This window comes from Culex quinquefasciatus, chromosome 2 (assembly GCF_015732765.1).
Source record: "Culex quinquefasciatus strain JHB chromosome 2, VPISU_Cqui_1.0_pri_paternal, whole genome shotgun sequence".
NCBI lineage: Eukaryota > Metazoa > Arthropoda > Insecta > Diptera > Culicidae > Culex > Culex quinquefasciatus.
Genome location: NC_051862.1, coordinates 200,417,295 through 200,440,574, shown reverse-complemented (window position 1 = coordinate 200,440,574; position 23,280 = coordinate 200,417,295). Strand labels below are relative to the sequence as shown.

The 23,280-nt window shown below is 35.8% G+C and overlaps 1 protein-coding gene across 1 annotated transcript in view; it reads right to left on the bottom strand.

Moving 5' to 3' along the window:
- Positions 1-23,280, bottom strand: part of LOC6046111 — a 98,106-nt gene that overhangs the window by 59,394 nt on the left and 15,432 nt on the right.

Below are 23,280 nucleotides of genomic sequence, written 5' to 3'. Positions count from 1 at the left end.
AACCCGCCATCGCCAAAGCTAAAAAGCCAAGAAAGTGAAGTTTTTTGAGTGTTCAACTATTCCACACACTTAAGTCCCACAAAACTGTCTTGCACTTCCAATGAATCTGTTCCGTTCCTCTTCAGATTGGGTCCTGAAACACAATGGATGAGTAGAATTTTCGTAACATGGCCCGACATTCCAAAAATAGAAATCAAAACATAAACAGTTTACATACCTTGACAACCCTTGGAAACGACACATCTGTGATGAAAAATCACTGTGATAAAAAGTTACTGCGATGAAAATAACTGCGCAAGACTCTAGTAAAGTGCAAAATGCGCAATATATTCGGTATTTTATTTACACTCACATTTTTATTATTTATTCCCATATTGTTTTGGTCACCGAGAACTGATGTTAATTTAATCTAATCGGTCTTTATCGGTGAAATCTGACGCAAATTTTAGAAGAAAGATAATGAAATTTTAGGTGGATAGGTCGACTAGGAGTCATAGAAGAAGATATAAAGGACGGAAACTAAGTCAGCGAAGGGCCATTTGAGGAAGTATGTGTGTGTGATCAAGTCTTTTAGCCTTCAAAGCGCTGACTTAGTTTCCGTCCTTTATATCTTCTTCTATGACTCCTAGTCGACCTATCCACCTAAAATTTCATTATCTTTCTTCTAAAATTTGCGTCAGATTTCACCGATAAAGACCGATTAGATTAAATTAACATTTTTATTATTTACAATTTTGTAGTAAAAATCTTGGCAACTATCTTTACTAATTACTTCATAAATTCCCAAATCATTCCAAAAAATAGTTATAAGAAAACATCTTTAAAAACAACTATTTTTAAAATTTACAAACCATAATATGGTAAAAAAACAAAACAATTATTGATGGCCATAATGGGACTCAGATTCAAAATATCAAAAGACTTGTGTTCAATTCTGAAATTTGACTGCAGTTGTGTCGCAGAACTCAAATTTGATGTTAAAAGTGAGATAAAAAAGATCGATGTTATTTAAATTGTTTTTATTAATAAGAAATTACGAGAGGTGTATCGTTTTTCGACCCATAGTCACCCCCACTGACGGTATTATTGATATCATTGATTTTAAGCAATTTCTTACATGATCAAAGCAAAGCCGATCGCGAACCACTTCCAGTCAGCTTTGAGCGACTACCCGATTAGAGTGAGAGGGAGAGCAAAGAGAGAGTATTCAGTAGCAATTGGTGTGGAAGTGACAAAAGGTAGGAATACATCAGAGCAGTTTTTCGTCGCGCTAGATTTGTGCTCGCGAGTGACCGAGTCTTTTTGGAGCAATCAGAACCATGTTTTAAATATGTTGTTATTTCGTCTGCTTTCAAATTAATTTTCAACTAAACTTTTGCGATTTTATTTTGAATTTTTCATAAACAAAGTTTTTTTTCTAAATTCAAGCGTGACAATTGCAAAGGATCCAACCATTGTTTTATTCAATGATTAATTTCTCGTAATATTGACGACCCAATAAACAACCATTGCCGTGTACGCAACCGATGCTTCTGCCTTGCGATTTTACACCAACAGCTGGTACGCTCCACCGCGATGGATGGCGGTGATGCTTTTTAATTAAAAGTGAATAACTCTCAATGTTGCACACTATGTGCGTAAACCCCATCATGATGCACCGCATGGCACGCACACACATTTAAAGTCGTCATCCTCAGCAGTGGCCGAATGCGGTCCACCGCCGCCTGCGGACAACGGGTTTTTAATAGCGAGAACCGACAATTTCATATGGGCGTGAGAATGGGACAAGTTAACACAGGGAGTACTCAATTTGGATTAAGAAATCATCAAAAATTTGTAATAAATGTAACACAGAAAAGCGACAACGACAACGTTGATGATCAGCCTAATTTGCGAATAAAGTGTGCGAAATGCGGAGGCAATTCAAGCGTACGTTTTGCAATTTTAAATCTCCCGTGTACTCTATAGAGTCCTCGTTGCAATATTGAAATGGATGCAGAGGTTCAGAGCAGCAGCTGCTGCTGTTTAAAGTATGCTTGAAAGGCAAACAATCACTCCACTGATTGTGCGTTATGGGATTTTGCTGTTTCGCCGGGGCGACCACCACCTCAGTGCAGCCAGGAAAGTTCTGCTGAATAATTCCCCACTGAATCAAGTGAGAAGCGGGAGGGTGGCTAGGCAAACATACCCGCAGCAACAGCAGCAGCAAAGCTTTATGATATCCACCAGTGGTTCGCCGTAAATTTGCGAAACTTTATAGAGTGGTTCACAGCCCCGTCGGAAAGTTACTCGTCCAAGTTTCATTCCAGCTGTTGAAGCATTCGCATTTTCCGTTTAATTAGAGTTGTTTGCGCCGCTGAAACAAAAGTGCTGAAGACGTTTGAAATGGGTTGCGATGCTGGTTCTAGAAGCTATAACATCAGTCTGCTGTTTGCGAAAATAGTTGAAAGTTTCAGTCAAATTGTTTTGACTTTTGATGCCGAAATAAACGCCAGCAATCAAACAACTAGTGCGTCCATCCCGGGAATTCCCGGGACAAAAATCCCGGGATTTTTCCAAAACCGGGAATTCCCGGATCCCGGGATTTTTCATAATTTGTCCCGGGAATTCCCGAAATTGAAAAAAATAATCATATTTTGTTCTGGAGATTCAGATTTGGTTGTGGAAATAGTAGAATACTAAGTAATCGATAAGAAGCATTAAAATATAAGATCAGTTGAATACTAATTAGTCGATACATTGCATTTAAATTTGAATTCGGCGAATATAAACATTTATTTGGTTTATTAGGAAAAAATATTATAATTTTAGTTAACAGGTCCGCAGCGCTTTAATTTTTTTCTCTTTTATTTTTTAAATAGAATGGATATATTTACGTTTATTTACGACTTTAAATTTGAATAAAAATCATGTTAAAATATGTTTAATCAAACACCGGTAAAAAAAATCAAACACCGGCATCTGGGCCAAATAATGACAAATGCTACCTGAGCAAACAGCAACAGAACAAAACAATTAGTACACCGATTTCCAAATATATTGCTCTAAAATCTTCTGTACTTATTCAGACTTTAGACCCGACTTTCCTCCGGTTGGCGGTAGTAACTTTAAGTTAATTTATTAAATATGTTTTATATAAATCTATCAATTCAAAATTTATCTAAAATTTTACCTTGACTGGTATCATTTTATTTGCTGTCGTTTTTTTGTTTTTAAAGACAAATAAAAGAAACTGTTTAAGCTGTTTTACTCATGTCATATAAAAAAATATAAAGGAAATATTTTCAAAAAAACTTATGTAATTCGAGCCGCAAATGAAAACAAATATTCCAATTGGAATTAAAAATTGTATTTGATATAAAATCCAAACACCACAAAGAACAAAATTGAGGTTTATCCATTTTTTCTTTTAGGCTATTTAAAAACTGTTGTCCTTGATTAGATTGAAGTGAAGATTATCACCATTTAATATTATTAAGCTAATTTTATTACTGATACAAAAATTTCCCGGGATCCCGGGAATTCCCGGGATTTCAAAAATATTTTTCCCGTTTCCCGGGAAATTCAAAACCCGGGAAAATTGGACGCCCTACAAACAACATTAAATACAACTGCCACATAAAATGTGTTGCAGGTGAATTACACTCGAAAGGCTCTCAAATTTCAATTCGAAACTGTTCGCCAAACTCAGCAAACCAAAAACCTTTCAAATCAAATAAAATCAATGTTCAATAGAATATTCAATTGCTGACCCGGTTCCCAAAAGTGCACAGCTCGAACCGAAATTAACCTACCAACCACAAAGTGCCCCTTGTTTCGATCTCTAATCGACCGCGGAATGTGCGCTCACACTGCAAATTTATTTGGCATGCATTTCCGCCGAAAACGACATTCCTCTCAATTTGCTTCCCCAATATTTTTTTTTGTCATTTTTCATCGAGGTTTGAGGCAGCCCAACGCCGACGGCCCGGGGAAAAACGAGGTTAGTAGCTCTGTTTGACCTTAACCTGGGAGCTGGGATATTCGTGGGAAGCACGAATAGAACCCACCACCCGATTTGGTGGAAAGGTTTCCATTTGTTCCAGAAGAAAAAACTACTCCCAAGTTAAGTTGTTTGTTTGCTTCTTGATGGAAACACAGCGAAAAATAGAAATAAAATTGTCACATAATATGTGGGTCATTCCAGGTCAACTGAGTAAACTTTTGGACTCGAGCTTCACCGATTTGGACCAAACTTGGAGGGAACGTTCATCTATCGATAGTTAACAGAAATCCCAAGTTTGGTGCTGATCTGACCATCCCTCTTTTTTGACACCGCAGACTTTCTACAGGTTGCATTTTATAGAAAATTGTCCAAGGAATTCGATAAAAAAAAATTATCTTTTAATGCCCACTAATATTATATTTAAACGTTTTAAGTATTAAAAATCAGTTTTGATCAATTCCTTATGTTTTTATTTGTTTTATTTTATTACCATCGTGTTCCTCAGACAATTTTACATAATAATCTATGTAGACCTCAAACTATAATGAACTATTGGCGAGATACAGCGATTTAACTGAAAAAAGTTTGATTTTTTGAAAAGTATACGATGTACTTCCAAGTGCTGCGCAAAATCATACTTTTTTGAGTAAAATCGCTGTATCACGCCAATAGTTCTTTTTCGTTTTAGGTCGACATTGATTATAATGTAAAATTGTCCGGGGAACACGATGGTGTTAACATAAATCAAATAAAAATATAAAGAACAAGTCAAAATTGAATATTAATACTTAAAACGTTAAATTATAATATTAGTGGGCATTAAAAAGTTAAAATTTTATTTTTATCGAATTCCTTGGACAATTTTCTATAAAATGCAACTAGAAAGTCTTTTGCTCCAATATTTGCAAAGTTATGATTAAAAGAAAAAAAAGTTTTTTAGAAAATCGTCAAAAAAGAGGGCGGTGTCAAAAATAGAGGGAGGGTCAGATCAGCACCAATCTTGAGATTAGATGGGATAGATGAAAGTTCCCTCCAAGTTTGGTCCAAATCGGCGAAGGTCGAGTCCAAAAGTGTACTCAGTTGGGATGGAATGACCCATTTGTTGTTGTGAAAATATCTGGTGTTGTTGTGAAAATATCTGGTATTTTTTAGAGGGTCTATTTTTTTTCTTTATGCTAATAAAAACGTTTATTCAAAAGTCTTTATCTTGAGAACGGATTTTATTCTCGATTTGGAGTCTTCGGCTAAATTGTTAATGCATCGAACTTTTCAGAAAAAATACGTTAACTTATTAATTTTACGAATACTTGAATTTATTTATATTTTTAAATGGTTTAGATGATAAAAAAGCTATCTTTAGAACTATGGCATAACTAAAAAAAATGAGAAACGTTGAAAAAAGTACCAATAACACTTATTTTCGATCATATCAAATTTAAAGGTATATTTGAAACATTTCATACATAGAAAAACTTTTTTTATCGGAATATTCCACAATAATTTATTTTTTGACAATCAAATTCGGAAGCTTATTTGTCTCTTAAAAATGTGACAATATTTCGTTTTTCTTGTGCTTATCATTATGAGGCTGTATCTCAATCTTAAATGTCTGAAGCAAATTTATAGGAAATTTTCTGATCATTTTGGCTAAAATATTTTCAGTTAAGTCCATATATTTATAGGTCCTTTAAAAAAAGAACACCTTAGATTTTAAAATAAAGTAAGAAATGTGTGACTTTTTAAACGATTTTCAAATATTTTTTTTTAAATTGGCAGCACTGCTAAATTAATTTTGACCGACTTGTGCCATAACTCAAAAAATGTGCAACTTTAAGCAGTAAAATTTTGTATGTGAAAAGTCCAATACTTTTCATAAGTAGTTCAAAAGTTACGTATAAAATTTTGTTTTCGCATGAACAGGATGGCCAGAAATCGTATTAAAATATGATTATCAGACCATTCAAAAGCGTCCAAAAGTTTAATGTTATGGCAACACTGTATCTAGTCTAGTGATCACTTAAGTGATATTTATGTACTTTTTAGAAGCAAGGTTCCTAACCTTTTATGTGACCGATGTTTAATTAGAAGTGAAGAAGGTAACAAACACTTTGGTGGATTAAATTAGTTTTAGTCAAATTTATAGGTCTTGGTAGAAGCTTCTATTTTCAAACACAATTCTTTTATAGCTTTCTCATGAAATATTTTAACTTTCAAAATAAGTTTAAAAAAAGCAATTAGAACAGCTGTTAGCCATGTTTTTTTAAATATAATATTTAGAAAAAGCTAGAAAATTATAACATCGGTTACCGAACTTGAAGTTAAATAAAACTTTTGTCTCTTTTTAGACAATCCCAATTCATTCCAGCTGTCGAATTTTCGGACTGATATTTTTGTGATTTCTTCTTTATAAAATTTATTTACAAAACTGTTAAATGTAAACTTATGTAATATAATGTTTAAGGACAACTTACTTAAAATAAAGTTTAATTTACAAACGAAAGAAAATTAGTTGAATGATTTATTAACAAAACGACTTATTAGATGATTTGCATGCCAATAAATAAAACATATTTTCTCAACAGTGCAAAGCCCGCACCACCAAGATATTCGACCTCGACTTGGGCAATAATTCTTCCAAATTGAATGCCCTCTGGGTGCGCTATAAATTCTTGTGATTCGTTCGAAAAGTTGCTGGTAAAATTGCAGTTTCGTGCACCTTATTTAAGTTTGAAAAGAAAGCAATCAAGCAAGGCGTTCCTTCGCGTGCTTTGGATCGATTTTTTTATGCTTGTAAGCTGAGTTGTGCAACTAACAAATTGTAGCAGGTCATTCAACAAAAATCATCGATAAGAAAAAAGAATATGGTTCAAAATGTCAACCCCAATCAAGCGACTCTTTCGGGCGAGCTGTATCTTTATTGACAATGCTGTAGCGCCGCGCAATCGACAATGAAGGTCACGTTCGTATCTTGTGTAACTTTATCGAAAGCCGCTTCAAAGTTTCTCGCTAGTGCCACAAACTATACTCTGTAGTAAAATCGGCTTATCAGCGAACGGAGAGTGTTCAGTTTCACCGTTCTCTCCGTTTCACTCAGCTGAACTTGTCAACGTGTGGTAGGAGTGTAGATATGCACAGGAGTAACATTTCAAAAGGGTTAATAAAAAATAATTTTATATTTTCGGTCTTGAATAATTCCCACATCATCGTTATTTTCAATGTTACCTCCCACCACGGTGTTAAACTTTCTCACCCATGAAACCACCCAAAGACGACACCGTCGTGTGATATTAAATGTCAACTTTGAGGCAGTCACGTTTCCACTTGTACGGGGGGCGGGTTCCACGGCATCGTCACAATTCGTTGATTTTATGCAAAATGGGTTCGTTTGTCACCGCTACTGGCGCTGTTGCTGGTTGCACGCTTGGATTCCTCGAAATTGATAATAATGGATAGGTCAAAGGGCACCCAAACCACCGCAGACGGTTGAGATTTATTGAAATATCAATTTGAGGAATAAGTCGAAGCAGGTCGCGAATTCAACGGAGAATGGAATTAACCGAATAAATCGACATGCTTCCGATACATCTTCCCTTTAAAACAGTATGCTGGTAGGATCAGGAAATTTGCTTCGGAAAGAAACCTTCCTGCCAAATTATCCGGATTATGTCTTCGACATCCTTTCGCCGATATGTGCCCGTGGTAACGATAGGTAGATTCCATTCACGTGGCACCTTATAGCTACGTTCCATGAATATATTATAATTTTCACAGACAACTTCTTGGCGGATTATTTAGATGTCCGCTTGTCTGTGAATTTGAAAGAATCCTCCCCTAACCAACGAAACGGCTTTCCAATTAGTCAGCAATATGTGCTCATTAAAGCCAACGCCATCGCATTTTGACCTGGAAATTTTTCGCGCCTCCTCACTAATTAGAAAGAAAGTCACCTAGTTATATCTTCGCCCCAGCGTCGAGGTCATCACCTCCCTTGGATTATACTGACTCGAGCTGACACTTTTCAGCGCCTAATCCGCTGCACGACAGTGTGACTTTCCCAGGTGAATTCGTCATCAGCGTCGTGTCGGATTTGGTTCTGGCCTTTGAAGTGTCACCAAATCCAAATGCTCAAGTGTCTGCAGGTTTTCGTCGATATTTTGCTTTCAGCAAAGTGGTTGGGCGATGGAATAATATTTACATGGCTTGCGGTATTTGCACAAGTTATTGAAGTGTGAAGTATTTCTTGCGATGGCGGGGGTGGATTGGGAGGTAAGGCTTTGGTGGATTCAAGAAATTAATTGGAAATGGGCGTTTTTAACATTTTTTTACATTAGACTTTAAATGGCTATATCTCAGCAAACAGCATTCCTGAGAAATTCAAGGTTATGATCAGATTTCCAGAAGAAAACTAACCTTATAGCAAAAAATCCGATGGGAAAATCGCATGCAAAAACATGCACATCACCTTCGTCAAAAAAGACACTTAATATTACACACTGCAGGTAAAATTTTGTAAACACAAAAAAACGTTGCAACCGACCCAGCACCAACAGTACTCTGGCGCCTTAACCCGCTCGGCCATCAGACCGATGTAAAATCGTAAGGATAAACGTTGACCTGGATTGTCAACTGGGTACACTTTTGGACTCACCGATCTGGACCAAACTTGGGGGGAACGTTCATCTATCGATAGTTAATAGAAATCCCAAGTTTGGTGCTGATTGGATCATCCCTCTATTTTTGGCACCGCCCTCTTTTTTGATGATTCTAAAAAACTTTTTCTTTTAATCATAATTTAACAACTTTTTAAGCAAAAGGCTTTCTACAGGTTGCATTTTATAGAGAATTGTCCAAGGAATTCGATAAAAATAATACAAAAATACACATCACTTCTATGCATTTTTTTATTTTTAAGTTTAAAAGTTAAATTTTAAGATGATGTCACAATTTATTTTCGTTCAAAATTTTTGAGGAAATAGCCTAAGACGTTACAAAAAGACTGACAAAAAATGCAGGATGGTATGTCTCCCCTAAAAAAATACAAAAATAATTTACTAAACTGTTTTTTTTACTGGTCTATACGTCAATTTTTTTGAAAACCGTTAGTGTGAATCGATTTCCCAGGCAATTTTACGTAAAAGTCTTCTTGCTGTCAAGGACAAACTTATGGGAAATTGGTCGAGCTTTCCGGTAAAAGTCTTCATGCTGTCAAGGACAAACTTATGAGAAATTGGTCGAGCTTACGAAACTGAAAAATCAAGTCTGTCATATAGAAAATGTAAAAAATCATCAAAAATCCTATTTTTTCGACATTTTTATTTTTAAAAACGCTGTATGGGACCATCCATAAACCACGTGGACACTTTAGGGAGGGGGGGGGGGATGGCGATTGTCCACGATCCATACAAAAAAGTTTTTTTTGTATGGACAATTGTCCACGAGGGGGAGGGGGATAACAGATTCCTAAAAAAGTGTCCACGTGGTCCACGTGGATGGTCCCTATCTTCCCAAGGATTGGACATAGGAAAATGGTCAATATGGAGACTTTTACGTAAAATTCGATTCCCACTATCGGTTTCCAAAAATTTTGACGTTTAGACCGCTTTAAAAAAACAGTTTTAGTAAATGATTTTTGTATTTTTTTAGGAGAAACATACCATCCTGCATTTTTCATCAGTCTTTTTGTAACATCTAGGCTTTTTCCTCAAAAATTTTGAAGGAAAAAAAAAATGTGCATCACCTTTTAATTTAACTTTTATTCGCAATTCGCAATTTTCAGTGTAAGAACGGGCCTTGACCGATCTTATGCACCAGGTTCCCGACGAACACGCACTGCCCTTACACCTACATCTCACCCTTGCTCTGAGTCAGTACGAGCAGCACGCTAGAACACGCTTTGAGTGTTCGTGCCAGGCATGCACACCTTCTTTTCCGGTTACGCATTTTAACTCGGCCGGGGGTGGTACATTACGTAGGGTTTGATGTAAGTATAAGCGCCTAACCATTTATAGTGTGCCTATCAACTTTCATAAAGCCAAAACTGTTTTATTTTTAGTTTGAATTCAAAAACTAATTGTTATTTACTGTGTATTGTTTTCTCCTGAAATCTTCCCTATTGTTGAGTCGTGTTTATCTGTTGCTATTTCTTTTGTCGCGGTGTTTTGTTACAATATTTTGGTCCTAAGCATTTTATAAAAGTTTTTCAAAAGTACAATAGTAATATTTGCGTTAATCCTTTAATCATTTCATAAATTGAGTCAGGGCTCGAACCTCACTTGCTTAAGAAAAAGGTGAAGTTTCAAAACAATGGACAGTGAAAGAAATATACTATGTAAAGAATCAATAGTAAAAGAAAGATAGTAATTTATGAAGAAGATAAAGAAATTAACAATAGTTAATGAAAAGAGATAACAAACAAGCTTAGATTATTGTTATGATGGGCAATTTACATGGAAGATGAGAAATTATTGAAATAGATAAATAAAGAAAAGGCACATGATAAACAAAATTGACATCGCTGCCAAATTAAGGGAAAGCAGACAGTTTGTTGCAGCAGCATCAATTAGTAAAATAAAGTGGAAAAGCGTTGAGAAATAAGAGAATCAAATAAGTAAAATCGAAATCAAATGGAGGATAGTAAACAGAAGCTGCGTTAGAGAATCAGTGAAACAAAATTAACAGAATATAGATGATAGATAAAAACGGAAAGAAGAGAAACCCCGTTGTGTGATGTTTCAGGTACATCCACAGCAGTTGACTCAACATACTGCGAATCAAAACAATACCGTCTACAATCACAAATTACTTCCCTTTCCCACATTGTCGCGCCCTTTCTTTTAGTTGTCTCGACTTTGACCCGTGGTGGTCAAAGGTTTACGATCCGTTTCCACAGGCCACCAGCTAGGTCATCATGAAAACCAAGCCAACGTGGAGGTAAGAAAATAGGACACTTGCAAGGAACCAGAGCTATACTGTCCTGATCAAGAAAGATCTAACAGGACTACGGACGTAGTCAGTGACGCTCCTTCCAGGATGTTCCTCGCCTGAGCGTCAACTGAAGGGATATCATCAGAATCATTCGCACTTGGCCTGCACCTTTTAATTTAACTTTTAATCTTAAAAATTGAAAAATCTCATAGAAATTGTGTGTCTTTTTCTTTCAGAGTATTTTTTTTTTTTTCAAAAAGCCCGTCCAATTTCCAACAAGTTTGTCTTTGACCACTTATGATACGATGCAACGGCTTCGAGATACAGTAATTTTTAAATTGCTAAATACAAAAATATTTAAATAACATACGCCTATCTCAAATGTTATTTTCGAGTACAGTTGGCTCCATATACACAAAAATCGCTTAAATAGGCCTTGGATAACATGTCTACAAGGTTTCATTGAAATCGGAGAGGGTCGGGTACAAAAGTACCAGAAAAATTCTTGATTTGAGCTGGAATTGCTCTGTATATATATATTTTTTACCACCATCGTGTTCCCCGGAAAATTTTACACAATAATCAATGTAAACCTCAAACTAAAATGAACAATTGGCGAGAAACAGCGATTTAATTTAAGTTAGATTTTACTGAAAGAAGTTAGATTTTTTATTAAAAGAAAAAAAGTTTTTTAGAAAATCGTCAAAAAAGGGGGCGGTGCGGTGCCCTTCAAGTTTGGTCCAAATCGGTGAAGGTCGAGTCCAAAAGTGTACCCAGTTTACCTGGAATGACCCATATATGAGCTTGACATTTCGGTCATGTAGGTTTCCCATATAGATAGGCTACATATTTCAGGGTGTAATATTACATATAATTTCATAGAAAAAATGCCAAATTTTTTGTACATCCAGGCCTTTTACATGCAGCTGGATCACTACTTTTTTGCGGTGTAGGTCATCGAAACTCCTTGGAAATTTTCCAGAACTTTTACGCCACAAGACTCTATAGTCGGGCAAAACAAGACAAATGATGGCGTGACAAATTTTGCGTGGGCGTTGAAATTGCACTCAATCCATTACCTCTTTGCGGCTGCATTTTCAATTGGATTGCCCTTTCAAATGAAACTGTTTACAGACAAATCTCTGACACGAAGTGTTACGTAAAGACACGCAATTCAACCGACGTCGACAAAATATTCGACTGATTAGCTCTCTCTGTCGGTTTCGCTTTCGCATGGTTCCGTGCTTTTATTAGAAGGTTTGATTCCACGCTTCAAGCTTCACGGTAATCATTATCAGAACGTAAGAAAAACGGTGGTTCACCTTTTCTCTTCTCCAATGCTGACCAGAGCGCGCAAATGGTCGTTCCGCTACGTTGGGAAATTATTCATTTTTCGGGCTTTCTGCGCTTCTGGTTCTGGTTGGGAAGGTTCTTGTGGAAGTTTGGAACAGGTTCTGCAATTGATCAACTTTTTTTGGGTTTGGAGTTTGCATGGAGGAATGAGTTTGGATGATTTTTTTCAGTTTCTTCAGACAAAATTTGGAAACGTTCATTCAACTTTGTTTGAATCATAAATATTTTATAATGTTCTGGCCGCAAAAATGTCCTGCTATGGATATTAATTTAACTATAAAGTTGGTAGTGTTCATAGCTATGCAAATTTATTGTTGATTGAAATACATTGAATGGTCAAATTACCAACAGCTTTTCATTGAAATTCCATCAAAAGGCCAACATCATCCTGGGACCTTGTTCGAACAAAGGGAAACTCATTATCAGCTTTCCGGTGCAGGTGCGTTAACGAATGCGTATAAAATTCACCATCGGGGACCTATTATCAGAAAACAAAGGTCATTTCAAATCATGTGCATTGTGCTACACAATTTCACACATTTTCAATCAGTTTGAATCAAAGTTTTCGAGAAAATTTAATTAGCGACATGAGAAAAATATGTTTTTCGAACATTTTCTACCAGCACAAACAACTTTCGTATGTGTTTTTGGGACTCTGTTATGTAATCAAATTTAGATGTTATTGTGCAAAAGATTTATGGCGAAAGTGGAAAGTTATTGCTGGATCCTCTCAAGTAATACTTGGGGAAAATTTTGGGATGTTTTCCAGGCAGCTAGTGCTGACGAGAGGAAAATTAATCTTCATCTCACAGTTCCAAGCGAACCCTTCTGGTCATGGTCAACGCTGGACGAGAAGAAATGCATTTAATATAAGAGACTCTCAGCAAGTCGTCCTCCGGAAGCTGGAAAAAACAAAAAAAAGGGGTAATGTAATGCCATCACTTGCTGAGAGGTGCTACATAAATTCTCATTGTGTGCGCTTTTCCAGGTGGAAAATTGCTGCAACATTGTCCTTCTTTGTAGATCTGACGATGGTGGTGGTGCTTTTGTGCTTTCACACTTTTCTCTCTCACTTTCAAGAAGGAAATCCGGTGCACGAGACTTCCGGCAACTGCGTTGGGAACAAGTGGGAAAACTCATTGCGCAATGCAATTATCTTTTACTTGGAACAGTTTGTAACTAGTTCATTGCAATAGGTGCAGAGAGGTAGGGTGCTCTCCATCCCCTTTCCCGAATAAATTAGCTTTTGCAAAGAACTTAATTTCCTGCCCGGGTTAGCTATCCGATCCGCACGCTTAATTTGTGCGGTGTCTCCATAACCAGATCTTTATCATAGCGCGGGCTAGTGGGCAACGCCACTTGCCACTATTAAATGATAATAAATGGTAATTTCCGGCCCACAGCGGTGGTGGTGGCGACTCGAGATAGCGATAAATTTTCGGAGGATTGCCGGCGCAAAACTTTTGTTTTTGTTTTGCGTGCTTGAAAAGATGCGGTTGCGTTCTGCGGCACAATACGGCGAAATTCATAAATAATAATTAGTAGGGAGTTAATCCCGCAGTGAAGTGTCCCAGTTTGAATCTTTGGGGAAGTGGTCTAAAGATTTTTAATAATTATTTGCAATGTAAACAAAAAGTTGAAATAAGATCTAACTAAAAAGCATCTCTGAGCGAAAAAAATATGATCATAAAAATTCATTACCTAACTATGCAGATTATTCAATTCCTTAGAACTTATTTTATTCTACACATTTTCAAATTGTTGACACTAATAATTGTAAATTTGTTACTTTCTAGAAAATGCATGAAAAAAATAAAAAAATGTTTTAATATTTTTTTAAATAATATTTTGAGACTTTTTATTCTTTCTTATGTTTTTTTTTAATTTTTAAAAGCTGTTTTGTTAAAAAGAACATTTACGTTGAAAAAAAATCATTATTGAAAATCATTTTAAAACTCATCATTTTATGAAAGAACAAGTATTTATTGTTGCAAATAAGTGATAAAAGAAGCTATCATTTGATGATCTCTGCAACAAAACATCAGAGAGTATGGAAGATTCGATAGAAACGTGCACGCATCCTGATAGCGAGTAGTAGCACTACGCGACGATGTTCGGAATGACAGCGTACTTGGAAATATTAAAAAAATTTAGCAGTTTTTGATTTTTATTTCATTCAAATATTTTTAAACATTTTGAGAAGTGATCGCATAAACGAATCGAATGAGGTATAAATCATAGAAGCTGATTTATTTTTTCATGCTTTTTTCCTCAGATTTGGGTAATTCCACGGATACGTCACGACTGTCTTCCACATACAAAGCGAGTGAAGTCAAAATTGAACCAAGATCGAACCAAGTTTTTGTAGCGAGGTTTTTGAAAATGTTGTATGCACATGAATTGCAAAAACAAAATCTTTTTTTTAAGCACTAAGTTTTTTTTCAAGCGATTTACATTTAATTTCAGATTTCCAGAGTTTTTTTTTTTTTTGAAAGGACCAATAAACTATTGTCTTTTATATGATTATAGGACCTAATCAAAAAACTCTAGATTTAAACTTTAATTAATATTCAAATAACTTGTAGCTAACTGGTTAAATTGGAATTCAAAATTTTAGTTGGGAAAAAATGTTAAATTTAACGTTCTAAAATATTATCAGCGTTTGTTAAATTCAATTTGAAACAACCTGGTTTAAAGGTCTAGCAAATCACATTTTAGAAAAGGATGCAATGAATAATCATCGAAATATGTTGATCAAACTCGTGGTTGAATTATGTTTAAATGTTAAATTAACTGAGTATTCTAAAAATGTAATTGCATAAAAACCATCAGTCAGGAAGAAACTTACCAAGCTAATTTTGTTGAAGGAACTGAATAGTTCAACGTTACGTGTTGTTCTAGTACAACTTTGTTTATAGGTCTTATAAATAATAAATGAGGAAATCTGTACGTAATGCTTGTCATTTACTGAAATGTATAAGCAAAAGATGATGAAAACTAGAAAAATATTAATTTTAAGATAAAAATTTATTAATTTGTTGCATACAACTTTTTCAAAAAACCCACGTAAACAACATTGACGGCGCCTCTGGTGGTGACTTCGAGAAAGTGCATGCCTGTCAGATCGCTGGGTAATTCTCTACAATTTAACTCACACGAAATCGGAAAAATGCCCCGACCCCTCTACGATTTGCCTGAAACTTTGTCCTTAAGGGTAACTTTTAACCATGATCACGAATCCGTGGTCCGTTTTTTGATATCTCTTGACGGAGGGGCGGTACGTCCCCTTTCATTTTTGAACATGCGAAAAAGGAGGTGTTATCAATAATTTACGGCCTGATATAGTGATGAGATAGAAATTTTTTGTCAAAGGGACTTTTATGTAAAATTAAACGCCTGATTTGATGGCGTACTCAGAATTCCGAAAAAAAAAACGTATTTTTCATCGAAAAAACCACTAAAAAAATTTAAAAACTCTGCCATTTTCCGTTGCTCAACTTTTAAAAAAATTTGGAACATGTCATTTTACTGGAAATTTAATGTACTTATCGAATCTACATTGACCCAGAAGGGTCAATTTTTCATTTTAAAATTTGTGTTTTTTCTAACTTTGCAGGATTGTTTTTTAGAGTGTAACAATGTTCTACAAAGTTGTAGAGCAGACAATTACAAAAAAATGATGTGTAAATATAAGGGGTTTGCTTGTAACCATCACGAGTTATCGCGATTCTACAAAAAAAAAGTTTTGAAAAAGTTACTTTTGGCGTTTCTCCTTTTTTCGTCGTCCGTGTCTGTCGCGGTGACGATGAACGGGCATGAATAACAACGACCAAGTTTTTTAAAACTGTTTTTCGTAAAATCGCGATAACTCGTAATTTTTAAAAGCAAACCTCTTATGTTTATACAGTATTTGTTCGGTAACTAGGCTGAGAACGTAGCCCAGCCATCGAATGCTGCTGGCTAACTGGGCTGAACGAAAAATAACGAAGAGAACACCGAGGCATAATATTTTCCTGATGAAATATGAAAATAAAAGTTAATCAAATTTATTTACGATGTTTACTTTTCATATTTCTTTAATTGTGACTCGAAATGAACTAAAAGTTTGAAAAAAGTTTTTATTATTTATTGAACATGCTTTTGCATCCATTAACCCCTCGGTCATTTCGGTTTGTTTTGGTTTTTTGACGTTTGTCTGCTTTATAACTGGGCTACGGCTCAGTTATCGAGCGCCCAATTAAAAAGCAGCCCAATTAAATAGCGCCCAGTTACCGAACAACTACTGTATATCAATTTTTTTGTAATTGTCTGCTCTACAACTTTGTAGAACTTTGTTACACTTTAAAAAATAATCTTGCAAAGTTAGAAAGATCACGAAATTTTAAAATGAAAATTTTTGTTTTAAATGGAAGAATTACACCCAGAACTGGACATCGGCATTCGAGAGGATAAAGAGCACGATTCGGTAGTAAAATGGTACTGTGTGCGGACTGAGAGGATAAATCCCGAAACTACCGAGCGTACTTTACTCATGGGTTCATCTTCAAAAAAAGTTCATCTATCAAAAAAAAGTACCGATACCGAGACTCGAACCCAAGACCTTCGGCATATTGAACCGTGCCTTTGCCGTAGGGGCCACCATGGTTCGGTGACTAAGTGGCGGTCATTTGTCCATATAAGCCACTGAATAGGATGAACTGTTCCAATGAACGAATGAACACGCGAGAGGACTATACTCTCGCAAAATAGCACTTTCCTCACGTTTCTTTTCGTGAGGACTATCCTCTCGTTCTTTAACTTTGGGTGTACCCTCCCAGAAAATGACATGTTCCAAAAAATTTTACAGTTGAGTAACGGAAAATGGCAGAGTTTTTAAAACTTTTTTAGTGTTTTTTTTTTCGATGAAAAATACGTTTTTTTTCGGAATTCTGAGTACGCAATCAAATCGGGCGTCTAATTTTACATAAAAGTCCCTTGGACATCAAATTTCTACCTCATCACTAGGCTTAGTGATTTTTCACGCTCGAAAATTGCAAATTTCACGGGGACCTCAATTTCAAAACACCAATTTTCACGGAAATTTCGCGGAACGTGAAAAATGTTAAAATAGCTCTGAAAATCTTATGTTTAAATCACAGAAACTACTTTTCTTGCTTCTTTATATATTATTCTTCAACAAACAAAAAAAATCTTTCATAAATTTGAACGTGACGCAACAAAAAAAAATCTTCTTATTTTCAAAATGATTCCACCTAGTTTATGGATGGACTCTAAATATATTTTGAAATAAAATGTAGGGCATGCGTATTCTCATTTAACTGCTTTTTTTTCAATTTTTCGACATATAAAGTTTTAATTTCATATCAAAGCAAGATTTAACAATCTTGTCCAGCAAAAATTAGTGAAATAATTTGATTTTTTTTGTGACATTTAGCAAATTAACTTTTGAAAATTTGAATTTTAAATCAAAAGTAAAAAAATAATATAGTTTGCTACAAAATCAAAATTTTTATGCAAAATGAAAACAAAAAAAAGTCGTTTTTTAACTTTTACAGGAATAATCCACCCAAATAATCAAATATCGTTAAAATTAAACAGAACTCAGAAAAAAACTGCAAAGTTTTTAAAAGTTGAAGCTTTGACCATTTTATTTTTGATAAAACAAATCATGATTCTTTTAATTTATTTTGAAACCATACCTTTCAAATAAAATAGCAGTAAATTTGTCATTACAGCGAATACAAATATTACTACACTAATTATAAGTTTCTAAAAACACTGCAAAATCTGAACAATTCTTTAAATGGTTCTTATCAAGCTTTTCAATTGAAAGCTAATAAAGTTTACTTAACAAGTATGTATGGATGAAATATTTATTATGTTGTTATTTAAAAAAAAAACAAACATGATTTGAGAAAATTGATAAATTTTACAAATTTCAAGCTGTCCACGAAATCGCCAAAAATCACTAACCCTATGTTATTAAATGAACAAGGCAATTCACTCACTTAATTCTACAGTAGTTCATAAGATTATGTTTATTCCTATTTGAGTTAGATAAATCATTTTGAGAAAATTCGTTACAGTTTCACACGAACATAAAATATCACGGGTTTTCGCGGAAAATGCCAAATTTCACGGATTTCACGCTGTCCGCGAAATCGTGAAATTTCACTAACCCTACTCATCACCATTTCATGCTGCAAATTATTGAAAAACACCTCTTTTTTCGCATGTTCAAAAATGAAAGGAGTCGTACCGCCCCTCCGTCACGAGATATCAAAAAACGGACCTCGGATTCGTGATATGGGACAAAAGTTACCCCTTCGGGCAAAGTTTCACGCAAATCGAAGAGGAGTCGGGGCAACTGCTGTGTGAGTTGGCGGAGAATTACCCATTTAATTTAGTGATAATGCTTTTTATGTGTGTATTATCGTTAGAACAAACTATTAGAGCCATATTAAAGCATAATGACAATAATTTTCTTTAAAAAAAATCAGCAGTTATTTGATTTTTTACAAAGATTTCCAAAAAATCACCAAACAGTGTTTTTATGGTCCATTTCGACTTAGACTTAGAAGACAGGTTTTGCATCCAGGTTAATATTTTGCAGGATGATGTGTGCACCTTGAATTGTACCCTTGAACTCACCCTTCCACCCTCAAAACCCACATTTTACAATTTCACATCCCGTGCCAAGTTGAGCTTTTTAATTTCCCCCTCAAATGTCATTCCGGTTGCTCTTTTCGACCCCCGTTCAAGCTGGAGGGCGCCACAAAGTTGTTTAGAGCGGCCGTCTTGGCCGGAGTCCTGGCCGTAAAAAATGAAGATGAATGGTAATGTCAACGCTTCCGAAAGCGACCGTAATTTCAACCAGCACACCACGAGTAAAGAGTTGTGTTGTGTGGTACTTGAAACCGTAAAAGTGGAATGTTCCACATCCATCCAGAGCGACGGGTGAAGAGCAATTTAGCTTAGGAATATTGTTCATAACATTAAGGCTCGCGTTGTTTGAGCAGTATGATTGCATTTTTTTTTTTGCTGTTCTTGAACGTACTCCAAAACTCGTCCACGGGGCAATGTTCACGTACGAGCTTACATAAACGATAACCCAGGGCTCGCCTTCTTATCTCCAGCTCGTGAGCAGCAATTTAATTTAGCTCGCGCTTGTCTCAACCGTCTCTCAGCACAGAGTGACTATCATCTTCAGCAGAGCAGGCGAAAAAAAACCAACGCCAATTTCTTCAAGAAGAACCCCCGTTCTTCTGGAGGAGGCCAACGTCATTGTCTGCTACGAAATTCCGACGGTTTTTCGGCGTTTCTTCCGCCAAACCTCCACCTCAAAAGAAATGCCTTCCGCCGCGGTCGTTTCCGCTCGCTTTGTTTTTCGTTGAATCTTCCCGCCCGTCAACAACCGCGCGACAGTGAAATGCTGAAAATACCAAATGCCATCAACACAGCAAGCTCGACGCCAGTTTACTTAACCGCCACCCGCCAAACCTGCAACCCTGCGGCCCCCTAAAAATAGAAGAATGAAATTTCTTGCCCATTGTAGTAGTACAGTACAATCTCGCTTAGAAGCCAGAGTCGTAACTTTCGTCTTGAACCGAAACCCGGCAAGTTCAAACCGCGGGATTGCGGTAATCTGCACTGATAAAAATCTCACCGGCGAAATCGTTACATTTTTTGACGATTCCGAAAATGAAGTCAAATGTCAACGAATTATTTTCAAATTCGTTTAGACTTGTTAACGAAAGCGCCGTCAAGATTTCTTTCCGTGCACTCTGAACGTGAATATGCAAATAATCGAGCGGTTCTAATTTCAGACCAATCACTACGGTACTAATTGAGTGGTTACGTGGTGAGATTTCTGTGAGTGCGCTTGAAGGTTCAATAAATTTTGGTTGAACAAAATCTTAAATTACGCACCAATCTCAATCAAATTTTGAAATGGCGAATCACCATTATATTGGTTGGAACTATTTTTGATGTTGAATTCATTCTTCAAAAGAAACTCACATCTGTCAAAATTCTGCTACCCCCTTTTCACATCTTCCTCCAGATTTGCTGCCAATATCGAATAAATTTCTCCTGCACCTCCAAACAACCGGGGCTCAGCTCCGCAAGGTGAGGTCACGTGGATTCGAAGAGAAGCGTTGGGGGTTGGAGTACCATTCAAGAACTTGCTGGAAGTAGCTTCGAGTGGAAAACACTCTCCTCCACGCCGGTTCATATGCCACGTGGCAGCTCCGGTGGAGGAGGCCGGCCCCGGTGAGGAGTGATTCGATATTTGTTGTGGAAATTTATGGAAATCGAGAAGTGTTACGAGATGACGGATGCTGATATTCGCGAGAATGTTGGAGAGTGAAGCACTTGAGAATTCGAAACTCTTTGTTAGTATTTCTGGAATGGGTTGAAAGTGAAAAAGTTAAAACATATTTTTAAAATAATTGAGTTTAATATTTATGTGAGACATTTTATTGAAACTTATTTGAACAACAATTATTTATTACCTTACTGAGGAAAGGCTATAAAATCAATAGAAAAGTGTATTTCTTAATTCGACCTCGTAGACCCACCTTCACATATACCTATCGACTCAGAATCAAATTCTGAGCAAATGTCCTTTTTGTTATATATTTTTAGAAAGATATCTGACAACGTGACAACCCTATCAAAAGTTATCAGCACTTAAGTGCTATTTATACACTTTTTGGAGGTTGCATCTCAGATATTTCGATGAAAATGATGTCCGGGTCCATCATGCGACCCGTCGTTAGTTAGTTAGATCGATTCTCGTGCCAGGATGATGAAGTTTTTTTAATTGGAATACCATTGAAAAGAGCCTAAAGATCTGGTAACCTTATCAAAAGTTATGAGTACTTAAGTGTTTGTACACTTTTTGAAGGTCGTATCTCGGATGTTTTTGATAAAAATTATCGTTGAATGAGTTATCAAAAGCCCTCTCTAGTAGCCCAAAATATTCAATATCCTACAACCCTGTGAAAAGTTATGAGCACTTAAGAGTTAATTAAACGCATTTTTTTAAGCCAGATCTCAGCAATTTTGATAAAAATGAAGTACGGAATGTTATTTAGAAAAAAAAACTACATTAATGTGAAATTTCCCTTTTAATGTCATGCTCCAATTTTTGTTTACAGTTGAGTGACGTAAAGTTTTTAAAACTTTTTTAGTGTTTTTTCGATTAAAAATACGTTTATTCGCAATTTTGAAGCTCTTTGTGTGTTTTTTTTTTTCTGTTAGCAAAGTGACATTTTAGCAGCACTAGTTCAAACGGGCAGCTGCAATTTAACAAAAAATGCATCTTGAGAATGTTATGATTTAAAAGATTTGATCTGATTGGCAAAATTTGAAATATTGGTAAGAATAATTCACGAAAAAATTATTACATTAAAGAGAAAAATATATTTTTACACTTTTCTGCTCTACAACTTTGTAGAACATTGTTACACTCTAAAAATAACCTCGCGAAGTTAGAAAAAAAACACAACTCTTCCCGATTTCATGTGAGTTGGTAGAGAATTACCCAGATATCGTATCTGACTAAAATAAAGAAAGCGAGATAGCGCAATCCCATATTTCTTGATATGCTCAAACTTGATCATGACTATTGAAATTTGATTTTAAATCTAGTATATCTTTTTGATACAAGTGCTGAAAAGTTGAACTTTTCAACACTCAAATTCATGCTGAAATAGTAGTTTATGCAACAAGTTGCAAAAAGAGGATTTTTTTCTGCACGAGTCGTACATTTATCCAACGAGGTTCACCGAGTTGGATAAATAGAAAGAATGCTGAAAAAATCAAGTTTTGCAACGAGTTCCATACAACATTTTTTGCAATTCCGAAAAACACCCACTGTGTGAAATTTTAAGTCAAATTTTCATGTATTTTGTCAATAAATCGTTTAAATCAAAAAAATGTTGAAAAGTGTTACTTTTCGAAACAAGTGCTTAAAAGTTCAACTTATCAGCACCCATTTTAGTGCTGAAAAGAAGAACTTTTCAGCATTTATTTTGAAAATTGTTGCTATTTGATTCTGTTATTTTTGTACAGAATAGTAGGCTATTTCGTCGTTCAAGAATGACAGAGAAAGTAAGTAGTTTCACGAGTTTTTTTTTTTTTGCAAATTTGCAAAAAGTTCTTTAAAAAACACTTTTTTTTTTTTTTTTGAGATAAAAAGTAGGCCTTTTAAACATTTGAGAACGACCGGAAAAGTAAGGTAGTTTCACAACTGAATTACAAAAAAATAGCATTTTCAATCCGAGCTCGAATTTATAGCATCGTAAGATTTCCCCAATTTTTCGTATGTTATTCGAATCAAATATCGTTTGAGCTTATCGCACGAAAGCATTTTGAAATCCCTGTTGAATTGCCACTAACAGGATTAGTACCTCGATTCCATTCATCGAGGGTGCAAAAAAATCCACTCTCATATCCATGTTGTGTAATCCGCTCTGCTCTGCATCGATAGAGAGCAAGAGCTGCATAGCCCAAGGGGGAGGCTAGAGTGGCAATCGATTACATCTGACATTTGACGCCCACACTACTTTGTGTTACACAGCGGGAAATTCGAGAACATTCCTGGTCCTGGTGTGCAATAACAGGAAACATCCGGATTGGAATCGAAATTCGAGGAAATTGAACACCACGGATCAAAATGAACGTCCAGCTTTACTGGAAGAGTTGGAAGGTAAATTTCATACATTTTCTATGAAATCCCAACATAAATTTTCCTGGCCAGAATGTTTGTTGTCGTTGGGGTAAAAACAGTTGTTTAATTACATCCAGAGTACGAGCGCTGCATGAGCTCAAAATTTTATAGCTCCACAGAATTTTCCGGAAAATTTTCCCCACCCATCCCAACATAAAACTTCCAGACAAGGTGGAACCAGAGCGGAACGACGAGCTGGTGCCACGTGTATGTCAGGTTCTGTTCCAGCAAAATTTATCGCGAGGAGCCAAAGTACGTGATGCAAGCAGAGATGCACTTTTTT